This window comes from Aquarana catesbeiana, linkage group LG09 (genome assembly GCF_042186555.1).
Source record: "Aquarana catesbeiana isolate 2022-GZ linkage group LG09, ASM4218655v1, whole genome shotgun sequence".
Classification (NCBI taxonomy): Eukaryota; Metazoa; Chordata; class Amphibia; order Anura; family Ranidae; genus Aquarana; species Aquarana catesbeiana.
The window spans coordinates 25,733,528-25,748,264 of record NC_133332.1 but is presented as its reverse complement, the minus strand read 5'-3'; the positions used below and the strand labels follow the sequence as shown (position 1 = coordinate 25,748,264).

The 14,737-nt window shown below is 42.8% G+C and overlaps 1 protein-coding gene across 2 annotated transcripts in view; it reads left to right on the top strand.

Moving 5' to 3' along the window:
• SYTL4 (synaptotagmin like 4) overlaps window positions 1-14,737 on the top strand; it is a 169,290-nt gene that overhangs the window by 50,103 nt on the left and 104,450 nt on the right. The window contains exon 1 of one of the 2 annotated variants that reach the window (XM_073598149.1): window positions 2,985-3,161. The exons of the other annotated variant lie outside the window; for it this stretch is intronic. The gene's annotated coding sequence lies outside the window, so the exon portion shown is untranslated. Of the gene's footprint in view, window positions 1-2,984; window positions 3,162-14,737 lie in introns of those variants that run through there. 2 annotated transcript variants of the gene reach the window in all.

Genomic DNA, 14,737 nt, shown 5'->3' with positions numbered 1-14,737 from the left:
TGATGGATAGAGGAGGACGCCCTGAAAGGGGCCGGACACATGAATAGGGGGTGGCGGCAGGAATGGATAGAGCAGGAATAGGGGTTGGCGGCCATGGATAGAGGGGGCAATAAAAGCCTATTAGAGCCTCTGGCGCCTGAATTACATCGGCGGGGGTGTTTTTTAAAGCACCTGATTAGAGCCAGGGGCTCTAATAGGCTTCAAAATAGGATGGGCTCTTGGTGCAGAGCATTGCGCTATGAGCCCAAACAGGTGTTACAACAGCGAATGACTATTCGCTGTTGCAACACTGATCCTCCTCCTGGACAATCGGAAAGCAGGTCTGATACCCGTCACCCGATTGGCTGACAGGATAGGCGATCCTATTGGATGCCTAGGAGGCGGGGAGGAGTCGCACAGCAGAACCGAGGAGGAGAAGACACAGGAGCTGCTACCCGATGCCCCGATCCCAGCCGCTGCCCAATGCCTCCTGTCTAGATGGGGTAAGTGGACCGATCAGCAGACAGCAAGCGAAGGGGGGTTGCGGGGCTTTGAGGTGCCGCGGGGGGGGGTGTTGGTGGTTGTTTGCCACCCCCCCCGCCATACACTACTGGTACTACCACCACTGATTGGAACTCATTCAAGTGAATAGGGCCTCACCACAACCACCCCCAAATATTATATATACATTTTTTTAGCAGAGACCCTAGGGAATAAAATGGCGATAATTTTACGGGAATAAAAAGGCGATCACTTTTATGTCACAGTATTTGTTCAGCAGTTTTTCAAGCGCAATTTTTTGGGAAAAAACACACTTCAATGAATTAAAAAAAAAAAAAAAACACACACACAATATATACCCCAATTGTTGGTAAAATATGCAAGATAATATTACGTTGATTAAATAAATACCTAACATGTCATGCTTTAAAATTCCGCACACTCGTGGAATGGCGACAAACTACGGTACGGCACTATAGGTGATGCTTACATTTTTTTTTTTACAGGTTACCTGTTTAGAATTACAGAGGAGGTGTAGTGCTAGAATTATTGCTCTCGCTCTGTTTGCGGCGATACCTCACATGTGTGGTGCGAACACCATTTACATACACGTGCGCGACCTACATATGCATTCACTTCTGCGTGCAAAAGCATGGAGGGATGGGGCGCTTTACATTTGTTTTTCTTAATTATGTATTTTCATTTTACATTATCTCTTTATTGTTTTTTTTTATCCCCTTTATTCCTATTATAAGGAATGTAAACCCCCTTGTAATAGAAATAAGGATGACAGGTCCTTTTTATGGAGAGATCTGGGGTCAAAAAGACCGCAAATCTCTCCTTTATCCTTAAAAGCAAAAGATAAAAAAATGTTTTTGATCTTTTGCTTTAAAAAAAAAAAAAAAAAAATTGTTTACTTCCACCCTTGACCGCAAGTGACGTCATGACTTCACTTCGGTCCTCCAAGGCCATAGAGGAAATCAAAGACGATCTGGTCTTTGCACACCTCTTTGACCAGCTGGACGCACCATCAGATCCTTTCTCGGGCACGCCGGTGACAATGGTAAGCCCAAGAAACACCGGGGGGGGGGGGGGACGTCCCCTCCTGCCGCTTCGGAAAGTGTTCCAGTGGCTAATGAGCTGCTCAGACCATTTTCATGAGAAGACCAGCCGCCGGCTGAAAAAAAAAATACCGGGGTTATGGCCGATAGCTTTAGCCATAACTCTGGTAAACCACTTGAAATCCGCAACGGCGCTATACGTGCTGCAGTTGCCAAGTGGATAATATACATATATGTACCAGTGGCCCGTATAGCAGGGCGCAGTGGCGCCGCCCTCCCTATCCATGCTTCCAGCTCCCTAATCTTCATGCGACGCACCGGGCGCATGGATTCCAATGGGGTTTTTTTTGAAGCACATGATTATAGCCAGAGGATCTAATAGGCTTTAAAAAAGGGTGGACTCGAGGCGCAGTGCGCCCACCCAGTTGTGTGACAATAGCGACTGACTAGCCGCTATTGTCACACTGATTCCATACCTCCCAACATTTTGAGATGGGAATGAGGTACACCAACTAACAAATGTATGTAGGCATAGAACACGCCCCCTACCACACCCCCTTAAAGGAGAATTAACCAAAAAAAAAGGTTAATTAAATCCACAAGGACTTCTTTTTTACCACTACTATTCCTTTATATTGACTTTTAAAATGTACAAATGCAGCAATTTAGAAATTAGATGAAAGGTTTAGCGCCGGGAAACTCTTTTTAAAAGATAAAAAGTGCATTCTATATATAACTATATGGATCAGACCAAAAAGAGGGACAAATGAGGCGGAAAGAGGGACAGAGTGACATTGCTCCAAATCAGGGACAGTCCCTCGAAATCAGGGACAGTTGGGAGCTATGTGATTCTCCTCCCGGGCATTTAGGAAGCGGGTCCTGAGACCTGTTTCCTGATTGGCCGAAAGGAGAGGTGATCCTGTTGGCCTAGGAGGGGGAGGGAGGAGACACACGACCGCCGTGATGCCGAGGAGGAGATGCAGAGAAACAGCCGCCTGTCGCCCGGAGGGAAGCACTGCCCGCACCATACATTGGGTAAGTACGGGGCTGTCAACCAGCCGACTGACCCACCGGGGGGGGGGGGGGGAGCCTGCATTGTTTGCCGCCCCCTCCAAAAAAATAATATACCACTGATATGTACCATATAATAACATTTTTTTTTGGACTTTTCGAGAATTGGTGGAAGTTCCCTGTTATCACAACATTTCTTAAACGCATAAAAACATGTGTATTGACACACGTGTAAATTTATCTCTATCCCAGGACACGTTAGAAATGAAGTTTGTTTTTTGCTTCATGCATTTCCTCCTGAAATTCTGATCATATTTTTCCCCATTGTTATCGGTGTTCCTGAAATACTTTTCAGCATTCTTCACTTTCATCCTGTTGTACCTGTAATATGACACTTGGCCTGCTTAGGTCTTTGTGCTTTGTTAGGTGGATTGGAAGAGCTGTCCCTTTAAGTGCTCATTGCCTCTCCCCTCCAGCCTTGCTGCAGCTGCTCCTGTGAAAGTTTCTGATCTCTCCCTCCTTCTGTCATTCTCACTTTTCCGCATTGTGGAGGCAGCAAGCTGGATCTCACCTTCTTCTTTGCCGCCAGGTGTCCACCACCCAGGCCAGGTAGGTGCCACCACCCCCTTGATCTGTGTCACCTTCATGGGCAACAGGATGCAAAACTTTCCCCAGTCATCCACCTGCTTCCTGGTCAGTTCATTTCCATAAGAGTCTAGATCCGTCTGTGTCTGCCTAAGCCAAGCCTTGTTTATGTCATGAGCAGGCTCGTCACCTTTTTTTTTTGGTGGAACATCTATCACACCATTAAGCCCCCTAAATATACTACAGCTAGAGGGGCAGTTAAAGGGTGGTTCCATACAGAAGAAGAAATTCTAGGAATTATTCGATTTTATGGACGTTTGATTATAAGCAAATCTGTGTGGCTTTCTTCATTCTTTGAGTTCTTGCGGAAGGGTCTACTGTACCCAAAATATTCTACTGTCTCTACCTTACCGTGATCCCAAATCAATAGGAGGAGAGCTTTGGAGTTTGGTTTATGGAAGCTAAGCTTGGGAATGGGATCCTTGGTTACTGGAAGGACTTGTAGTGGGATATCTACCTGTATATAGTTCTCTGGCGGGTTAACTTTTCAAACCGTCCACCATACTTTGTTATCAGTAGACATGCTTGGCTGATGGATCTCAGGGTGGAGTAATTGGGAAATCAGCTGGAATAATCTGAAATACTCCCGCTATAGTTCCACCTAGAGAAAAGTCAGCACTGGAGTTGTCTTCTTCCAAATCTCCTCCCTCTAGTGTCTGTAACAATTACAGTACATGCCATACTTGGATGATCCAAGCTTGCACTTTATGTATGGATAGTAAGACCTTTCACACATTCTGATCATGCATATATGCTCAACTCCCACATAAACTGGTAAATGCACCACTGGAAAAAAAATGGTTATGGTTTTAACCTGCTAAGGAACTTTGTATTTTTCATCTAAAGGGGTTGTAAACCCTCGTGATGTGTGTGTGTGTGTGTGTGTGTGTGTGTGTGTGTGTGTGTTTTGTTTTTTTTTTTTTTTGTTATAAAAATAACAAACATGCCTATACTAATCGTTTTGCACAGAGCAGCCCCGATCCTCCACTTCTGGAGTGTCCCTCCGGCGCTCCAGGCTGCTCCTCTTTATTGGGTGCCCCCCCAGGGAAAGCCACCCATGTGGGCTCGCTCCAGAGTGCCGCTACCGCGTTCGTTGCCATGGACAGTGGGACTCGGCCTCCCTAGTCACTGGATTTGATTGACAGCAGTGGGAGCCAATGGCTTCCGCTGCTATCAATCTGTTCAACGAGGAGAGAGACAGCGGCTCGTGCACATCGCTGGATTGGATTGGGCTCAGATAAAATTAAGGGGGTCTGGGGGGAGCTGCAGCATAGGTTTTTCACCTTTAATGCATTTGAGGCTTTACAACCACTTTAAAGGTTAAGTTCACCTTTTCAAGAAAAAATGAAAAGGTGAACTTATGCCGCATACACACGGTCAGACTTTTTGACCCGACTGGTCCGACAGACGCCGACGGACCAAATCCGGCAGACAATCCGATCGTGTGTGGGCTCCACCGGACCTTTAGCGGACTTTTCCAGTCGCAAATCTGTAGGACTTTAGATTTGGAACTTACTTCAAATCTTTACATCGTAACTCCACCGGACCCAGAAATCCGCTCATCTGTATGCTAGTCCGACGGACAAAAACTGACGCTGGGGCAGCTATTGGATACTGGCTATCAACTTCCTTATCGGACTTTTGTGTGATCGTATGTAGTTAAGTCCGTTCATTAGAAAATCCGCCGCAAGTCCGCCAAAAGTCCATCGAAAGTCTGTCGGACGGGCTGTCGGTCTTCTGTAGCCGAAAAGTCCGAACGTGTGTACGCGGCATAACTCCAGATATTCTGGCCACCCAACTGCACATAGTGGCCATGATGCCCCATGCTGCTGGTGTCCATACACCATACACAGCCCCAGAGTGAGTATTCATAATAATGCTAGCAATGGCAAGATCTCATTGGTCAGTCTGACCTATGGGGAGCACTTCTTTCTTCTAGGATACCTTACTGGAAGAAGAAGCCTCAGATGCACTTCTCATTGGCCACTACAGTCATGTGACTGCGCTGAACAATTTACCTTAACCAACTTTGTTAAGTATTCTTTTTAATCCTGCAACTCTCAACAGATTTTGATTTGTACAATTGCCTTTTTATTACTGTTTTAAAACAACTGGAGAATGCGGGCATCCATCCCGCTACCTCTCACATGCTAAGTGAGCGAAAAATGAAAAATATCCTGCTCACCCCTCTAGACCCTACTCTACATAGCAGCTATGGTGCCCTGGAGTGAGTACGCATCATAATGCTCACGACAGCAAGCGCTCATTGGTCAATGTGACCAAATGACCGATCTGACCAATGAGGAACGCTTCACATACAGAAGATGTGCTTCTCATTGGTCAGCATGATGACATTCATAGGTGTCCGCAGCCTATTGCATTACAGTGTGCACCCCAAGCTCAAAAATATATATATATATATATATATATATATATATATATATATATATATATATATATATATATATATATATATATATATATATATATAATAATATTATTATGAAAATATATATATATATATATATATATATATAATATATATTTTTTTTTTGCAGAGACCCTCACACTGTATTTGCGCAGTGGTTTTTCAAACGTCAATTTTTTTGGAAAAAATACACTTTAATGAATTGAAAAAAACAAAACAGTAAAGTTAGCCCAATTGTTTTGTATAATGCGAAAGATGTTACGCCAAGTAAATGGATACCTAACATGTCATGCTTTAAAATTTTGCATGCTCGTGGAATGGCGATAAACTATAATAAAAATCTCCATAGGCAACGCTTTAAAAATGTTTTACAGGTTACCAGTTTAGCGTTACAGAGGAGGTCAGGTGCAAGAATTATTTCTCTCGCTCTAACAATTGTGGGGATACCTCACATGTGTGGTTTCAACACCTTTTTACATATGCGGGCGTGACTTACGTATGCGTTCACTTCTGCGCGTGAACACGGAGGGATATATATCTATTGCATACACACTCCTTATAGTGTATCAGTAGAACAGTGGATGGTGTCATTCTAAGAATTAAGGTAAAAAAAAAACCCTTCTGCATGCTGCCCACCCTAAATTCTTACCTGAGCTCAATCTCGATCCAGCAATGTGAACAAGAGCAGCAGCTCTCGATCTGCTCATTGGACACAACCAGTGAGGATAGAGAGTGGGGGGGGGGGGCGAGCTGTGCTCTGTGTGTCACTGTACACACTGAGCTGGCTCAGGAGCGAGCACGCACAAGTACCCCCAGAGCAGGTAGTTTGCTGTGGGGGCACGTGGCAGGGTGGAGGAGCCAGGAAGCACCTGTGTGGGACCTGAGAAGAGGAGGATCAGGGCTGCTTTGCGCAAAACCTTTAACATAGAGTAGGTAATTATACCATGCTTGTTAATAAAAATTTAAGAAAAAATGTCTTTAGAATGGCTTTAACCCCTTGGCACCGGCTCCTTCCGGCCCTTTAACCACTTACAGACCGGAAGATTTTCTCCCTTAATGACCAGGCCATTTTTTGCGATACGGCACTGCGTCGCTTTAACTGACAATTGCGCGGTCGTGCGACATTGTACCCAAACAAAATTGACATCCTTTTTTTTTTTTTCCACAAATAGAGCTTTCTTTTGGTAGTTTTTATTTTTTGCGCTATAAATAAAAAAAGAGCGACAATTTTGAAAAAAAAACAACTTTTTTTTTTCTTTGCTATATTAAATATCCCCCAATCTTTTTTTTTTTTTAAAAACAAATTTCTTCATCGGTTTATGCCGTTATGTATTCTTCTACATATTTTTGGTTAAAAAAAAAAAAAATCACAATAAGCCTACATTGATTTGTTTGCGCAAAAGTTATAGCGTCTACAAAATAGGGGATAGATTTATGGCATTTTTTTTTCTTTTTTTACTAGTAATGGCGGTGATCTGTGATTTTTAGCGGGACTGCGACTTTGTGGCGGACACATTGGACACTTTTGACACTTTTTTTGGGACCAAATAGCCACTGATTACTGTATAAATGTCACTGGCAGGGAAGGGGTTAACACTAGGGGGCGATCAAGGGGTTAAGTGTGTTCCCTGGGAGTGTTTCTAACTGTATTGGGGCTGGGCTGACTAGTGGAGGAGAGAGATCGCTGTTTCTAATTACTAAGAACAGCAGATCTGTCTCTAACTTCCCTGCCAGAACGGGGATCTGTCTGTTTACATTGACAGATCCCTGTTCTGGCTCTCATTCCCACAATTGCGGGAGGCCTGCGGCCATATGCATCTGGTCCCTGCGTGTATAGGGCGCGCCTGCTACGGCTCCTTGAAGGAGTTGACATACACCTACGGCGATTTGCGGGAATGTGACGACCTGCCACCGTATAACCATATGTAACTTTATGGAAAGATCATCAACTTACTTTTATTTCTCTTTTTTTTTTTTTTTTTTTTTTTTTTTTTTTTTTTTTTTACAAGGAAACTTACTTTTATTTCACCTTTTATGCAACACAGTGCAATGTGATGCAACACACTGTTCTGTGAAAAAATGCAGCATGTCCTACTTGTTTAGTGCACCCCAAGGCAAGGAGGTGGTGTAAACTAATGGGACATAGGGCAAGTTGCCTTGTCTATGCATTGGGACTGAAGGCTTCCCCACTTCCCAGCACAGCTCAATACATATGGTGTGAATGGGCCCCAAGGCTACTTATACATTGATTGATGGGCCATTCATCTGATAAGGGAATTGGGAATTAATGACCTCTGCAGATACTGGGAGGAAGGCTGTCTTCATAATGTTGGGGAAATTTAAATGCTTCGCTGGGAGTTGCCAGTAACTGAAAAATCACTTATGACTGGTTGAACTACTTGACCTCCAGAAAGTTTTACCCCCTTCATGACCAGGGTATTTTCACTATTCAGCACTGTGCTACTTTAACTGGTAATTGCACCATCATGCAACACTGTACACAAATTAAATTCATATGATTTTTTTTTTTTTTTTTTTTTCTTCACACAAATAGAGCTTTCTTTTGGAGGTATCTGTTTTTTTTTTATTACATAAATGGAAAAGGACCAACAATTTTGAAAATAAATATATATATATATATTTTTTTACTTTTCTGTTATAAAACATGTCCAATAAAATCAAATTTGTTCATAAATTTAGGCCAGAATGTATTCTGCTACATGTCGCAAGTGCTGGCAGCGATGGGGGGGGGGGTTGATCCTGCTAATACTGCATTTTTGGGGACACTATACAATTGGGCACACTAGTAGAGTTCTGATTGTGATCAAGATACTTATCCATGCAAACCAGTGGTGGCCCCCCTTATCCATGCGCCTGGCCTCTAATCTACATGCAAGGCACCAGACGCATGGCTTCCAATGGGTTTTTTTTTTTTTTTTTTGAAGCATGTGATTAGAGCCCAAGGCTCTAATTGGCTTAAAAAAGAAGGGTGGGCTCCGGACGCAGAGCACTGCCCCCTGGGCCCACCCAGTTGTGTGACAATAGACAATTAATATTGTTTGCCGTCCCCCAAAAAATATACCACCAGCCACTACTGGTGCAAACCCTATACCACTAATGTCGGTGATCAGCGACTTATTTTATGACTGTGATAGTGTGGCGGACAATCTGGTGCTAACTGACACTGGCTGGGAAGGACAATTAACTGATGTTGCTGTTGCCACTGATACAGTGATAATACTGTACACTGTATTAATGGCACTGGCTGGGTGATCAGGAGTGCAATCAAGGGGTTAACTGTGTGTCTAAGAAGTGTATGCAAGTGCATGTGGGCTGCTTCTACCCACAGCTGGGCTTCTCTCCTTGCTTTCAGTTATGAAGAGCAGGGAAAAATTAGCCAGATCCTGTGTTTACAAACACACAGATCTGTGCTGTGATTGGCCACAGCCAATCAGTAGGTATATAGTCAAAATGATTGGCTGTAACCTGCTGACAAACGTGTGCTGTGTCAATTGAAAGGGAGTGCGCATGCGCGCCTCTAAACTGGGAAGTAGACCATAATGTACGGGTACGTTGGGGTGCCACCTGCTAGCAGTAGATGTACTGTTAGTGGGCAACAGGTGGTTAAAGGGTATGTAAACTTAAACAAAGGACTTCTTCTATTGGCTCCCTTTTGTTAAAATAGTAACTATATAATATTAAGTATTCTATTCAATATAATATTTAAATATACCATTATAAGACCCCTTTCACACTGAGGTGTTTTTCAGGCATTTTAGCGCTAGAAATGGCGCATGTAAAGCGCCTGAAACCCGCCTCCTATTCATTTCGGTGTGACTTTTCACACTGGGACGGGGCGCTTGCGGGACGTTAGGAAAAGTCCTGCAAGCAGCATCTTTGGGGCAGTTTGGGAGCGCTGTATTTAGCGCGCCCAAAACGCCCTGCCCATTGAAAATTGCTACACGGGTGCTTTTTAACCCCTTCTTCTTTTTTTGGGGGCCCTGACCATTGAAATGAATATGCTTCGGAAGCGCCGCAACACCGAAAGGGGTGAAAAACACCCCGCTAGCAGCAAAAAAGTGGCGCAAAAGCGCAGCTTAAACAGCGGTAAAGCGCCGCTAAAACGAGCAGCACTTTACCGCTAACGGCCAACGCTTTGAGTGTAAAAGCAGCCTAAGTACTTTGTAATATATGTTTGATACGTACAAAAATACCTGTAGATGCTGCCAGAAATGTTTGTCCACCGATAAAGTTCTGTGCTTTCAGCCTCTCCTGTATTCTTATCACTTACACTGTTGTGAAGACTACAGAACCCCCCTCTTCTTTTTTTATTGAGGACAAGAGATGGGGAGGTTTCTGTAGTCCTGTACTTTCTGTGGCCCTAATGCAGTAGAGCGAGCAAGCACCCCCCCCCCCCCCCCATCAATATGTACAAGCTTATGGGGGGAGGGGGGGGTAGAGAGCACAGCCTCAACCTCTTCCCGAATCTCTCTTCCTCTCCTTACTGCTACCAGAGCTGGGCTGACAGAAGTAGTGAGGCTGCTGTCACTACTGCTGTCAGCCTTATAGTAGAAGGAACTTGCAGTGCCCCCATCCCAACAATACACACCACCGCCCAGGGCTGCTGTCCCTTCTGCCCACCCCTTGTCTCAGGCTTTGACTGTCACCCTAGGACAGGAAGTTTGCTATTGTCAGAAACACTCGGAGGAAGTAAAGTAAAAAAAAGAAAACAAATGCAGCCAGGACTGGTAATCTGCAATATATTCAATTTTCTTTCTTTTTTTTATTATTTTTATTTGTATTATTTATTTGTTCAATTTTTGGCTTCAGAGGTAAATGTAACAAATAAAGGTCAGTCTACTTTCTGCTTTCACTTAAATCTCATCAAATGATGGCAGAGAAGGAGTTAAATGGAAACGGATCATAAAAACTGCAGATTATACAGAAAATCCCTTCATCTGCTGGGCTCTTATCAGATGAGGTTTAGTGTTGTCATTAAATGAATGAGTCTGGATTAGTTGATGTCTTTTAACCCTTTCTGGTTAAGCATCATAGAACAAGCTGCAGAATATAGCGATTTTGTACTTGGCTTTGGTTATTTTGGTGAACTGGACCCCCTGCAAAGTTCTTAGATCCTGGTCTTCCAACTTGTCTACCTAGTGGACATGTGGTAGTGCTGGACTGATAAGAGTCAGGATAAATTTTATTGATTTACATGCAATTCATCCTAGAGTACCCCACAACCGTTACAATCTCCTTTGGATCAACCAAGAAGTATGTATTGCAATAACCAGTATAATTGGATATAAATTGATTAGTTTAGGTAGGACCTCCATATTACAGTTTTGGTAGACCTAAAGTTGATTGTACAGAAATTGTAGTCTCATATCGAAAATTTAAGAGGTAAATTCTTGTATGACGGAATACTTTTGAAGCAATGTAATGTAATGTACTGCTTTGTTTCTGAGCATGCATAGTCTTCGTTTTTCTTCCTTTTTTTTTTTTTTTTTTTTTCGGACAAAGACTGTCATGAATAAATGGAGAATATGCAAGGGCTACTCCAAAAAATGCCCTAAATCACCAGGAAAGGTTTGGACTATTGCGGTACCCAAATATACGGTAAGACATAGGTAAAAGATACAATTTATTAGAATTACAGAAAATACAAAGTACAACAAAAACAACTTAATAGTTGTTGCAAGGTAAACATCTTGATGTGGAAAAGGACGTTGACCTCAACAGTTGCGCGGCCAATGCCGCTTCCTCAGGAGGCATCCAACCATAACATCTAGAAAACATATAATCAGAATTACAGTAACACTTTAATAAAATTATACACACACAAAAATTTCGATACATGATACTAATTTAAAACTTTGTCTACTCGTAGTCCGTCCCAATAGCACCCCCCCCGCCCCCAGGGGGAACACCCGCTTTGGGTGTCTCAGATTTGCCGTTTGTTGCCCTTTCGGGTAGTTATTGGTGAGTTCTGCTATACATTGTTTAAATACTCCAATACTATTATGCCTTCAGCAATACGATTATATTTTATTAAAGTGTTACTGTAATTCTGATTACGTTTTCTAGATATTATGGTTGGACGCCTCCTGAGGAAGCGCCATTGGCCACGAAACTGTTGAGGTCAATGTCCTTTTCCACATCAAAGTGCCTCCACTTATCCGTGGGGGTTTATTTCAATGTCAATATTAAATGTCTCTGTTCATTTGTTTACCTTGCAACAACTATTAAGTTGTTTTTGTCATAATTTGTATTTTCTGTAATTATAATAAATTGTATCTTTTACCTATGTCTTACCGTATATTTGGGTACCGGAATAGGCCAAACCTTTCCTGGTGATTTAGGGCATTTTTGGAGTAGCCCTGGCATATTTTCCTCCTCTTCTTCATTATATTAATACAGGATGATGGTAACCCCTTCCCATATGACAAACCTTGTTAACCTCTTGTGGCAATATCCCTCTACTCCTGTCATGAATAAATGAAAGTTGTATGTTCTAGTACTGTATCTAAATTTTTGTGTGTTTGTCCCTTCGGATAATTCCGCGTGAACTGTCATGATCATCTCTCGAAAGCTGTGTATTAAAAATCAGATTATTGGACGATCGCTTCTAAAGTGGTATTTTTCATCCGATTTTCTGATCTTGTCAACCTACGGTGAAAGCGTGGTGTGTAGAGACCTGGTAATGGTCCAAAGTCAGCCATAGATGGTTTTGAATATCGGTGGTTCAGCATGGACTGCCCGAGACTTCAACCTTCAATGGGCAGGCTTATTGTACCCAAGTCGATTTATGGATCGACTTAGGTACAACCAGCATGTAACATTTCTTTTTCATGGCATTTATTGCCATCGGCTATGGCCGCTAGAAATAGTCACTGTGTTCTCCCAGCAGGGACGGTTCCCCACACCCCCCTGTTGGGAGAACACAATAGCTCCGCAGTAGGGATCCTGCCATTAACACCGACTGTGTTAATGGGGGGGAATCTAGCAATTTTCTTTCCTGCAACCTGTGCTTGCAGGAAATAAAATTGCATTATCTATGGCCTGCCCTAGGCTGCTGCCTTTCTGATCACTTGGGATGAATCATTTATCAGATAAACCTCTTGTACATGGACATCTAGAGGCTTCAAAGTCCCGTAGCATGAAATCCCCATGACTTTCCCGAGCCCGGGGAGCCACAGGTGCCGCATACACCCGTAATACATGTAAGTAAGCTGTTTTGGTAATCGCTAAGAGAGGATATCCCCTCAGATTGGAGAATTATCTTCATACTTCCTGTTGCTCCAGGATGGAAATTGAAGGGAGATCTCCTTGAACGCAAAAAGAGTTTTGCCTTTACATACACTTTAAGGCTGGGTTCACACATATGCGTATTGGATGCGGATTTCCCCCACATTCAATTCGCATGGCAGGCAAGTGAGACCAGCTCTCAATGCAGATCTCTGCTGTACTGGTGCTTTGCTGGTCGGTTGAAAAATTAAACATTTAAAAAGGGTCCGGTGCGTGTTTGTGTCTGGTTCAGGTGTGAATTCAGGCAAAAAGTTGGACCTGAACCAGTGAACAGACATACCCGGACCCCATGGCTGCACATGGTTGAACCCAGCCTAAAGGACTGCTCCATTTTCAGATTTCTCTGTAGTTGAGTGAAGTTCTCGGCTTATTGACCAGATCTAAGGCTGGATTCACACCTGTGCAGTTTTAGTGCTTTTTGCATTTTACAGATTTGCACCTCAGTCCATTTACCATGGTTTCCTATGGAACACGTTCTGTAGTGCAAATATGCAAAAAGCACTAAAAATGCATAAGTGTGAATCCAGCCTAAGGGACAAGATAGTCAACCATGCATTACCAAACGATCTCTATTTCTCTAACATGTACACATTAATGTCTTGTGAACAGGCAGGTTTTAGTATGCCTAGTACAAAGTTGATACCCTAGTGGCAATCTTATAATAGGTTACTGGCTAAAAACAACTTCCATGAAGGCCTTTCTTTAGGTCCTTTTGAGGTCTGGTACACTTCCCATGCCATGACCTAATTGTACAATGTATGTGGATATTGAAATGATCAAGACTGAGAAACTGCAATGGGCTTCTTTATATTCTTGCAGATACCCAAGCCATTTATCCTTAAGTTACCACTGGTGGTGCTGGTGGAGGAGTCTGAGTAAAGAAGGCAGAAGGGATAATTCTTTGCTTGAATTGTTGAATGACATGTGCATGCCCACCTGTGGAACACCAGCAAGATTAGTATAGTAAAGAGACACCAAAAGTTCTGGTGTTTGATCATTTATGCATAATCTTACGGCCATAACCTTTTAGGAGGGGCAAAAAAAAAAAACAATGCTTCCAATTTTGAGCATCACTTGTGATCCTTGTCCATTTTTTGAGCATTGATGGGTTTATGGTTGTGCATGGCTTCAGCAGTTGGTGGTACTAGTCTTATAATGGGGTATTGTATATAGGAAATTTCATGGTGGACTTTTCTTAGGTCCTTTTGAGATCTGATGTACCTCACATCCCATGTCCAAGTTGTACAATGTATGTGGATAGAAAAATGACCGGGATCGGGAGACTTCATTGGGCACCTTCAGATTTTAGCACCCACCTGAGCCATTTTATCCTCAAGCTAAAACTGATAGTGGTGAGTTTGGTGATGGTGGAGTCAGTCAAAGCACACACACATGCTTGCCTATAGGAACAGCAGCAATATTAGAATTGTGAAAAAGAGGTTTTAGTCTTGGATCATGTATGTATTATCTAACTGAAATCCACTAGAACCAGTTATAAGGGGCCAAAAATGACAAACAATGCTTCCAATTTTAAGTATCACTAGCGATCATTGGCCATCTCTAGGGAAGTCTCCCCCTCGCTATCAGACTATGTGGGGAGGATTCCCCCATCCACAGCGAATGTGTGAATGGGAAATCGGGTCAGTTTGTTTTTTTTCGTTCAACCTGCTGGTTGAATAATAAAAAAAAAAAAAAAAAAAAAAAAAGACTCCTCTATTGTCAGCTTTATGCCTCTACATTTTAAGTAGAAGATCTGGATGAAAAATTTTAAGAGATGAAACTAGTTGACTCAATGATGGCACTA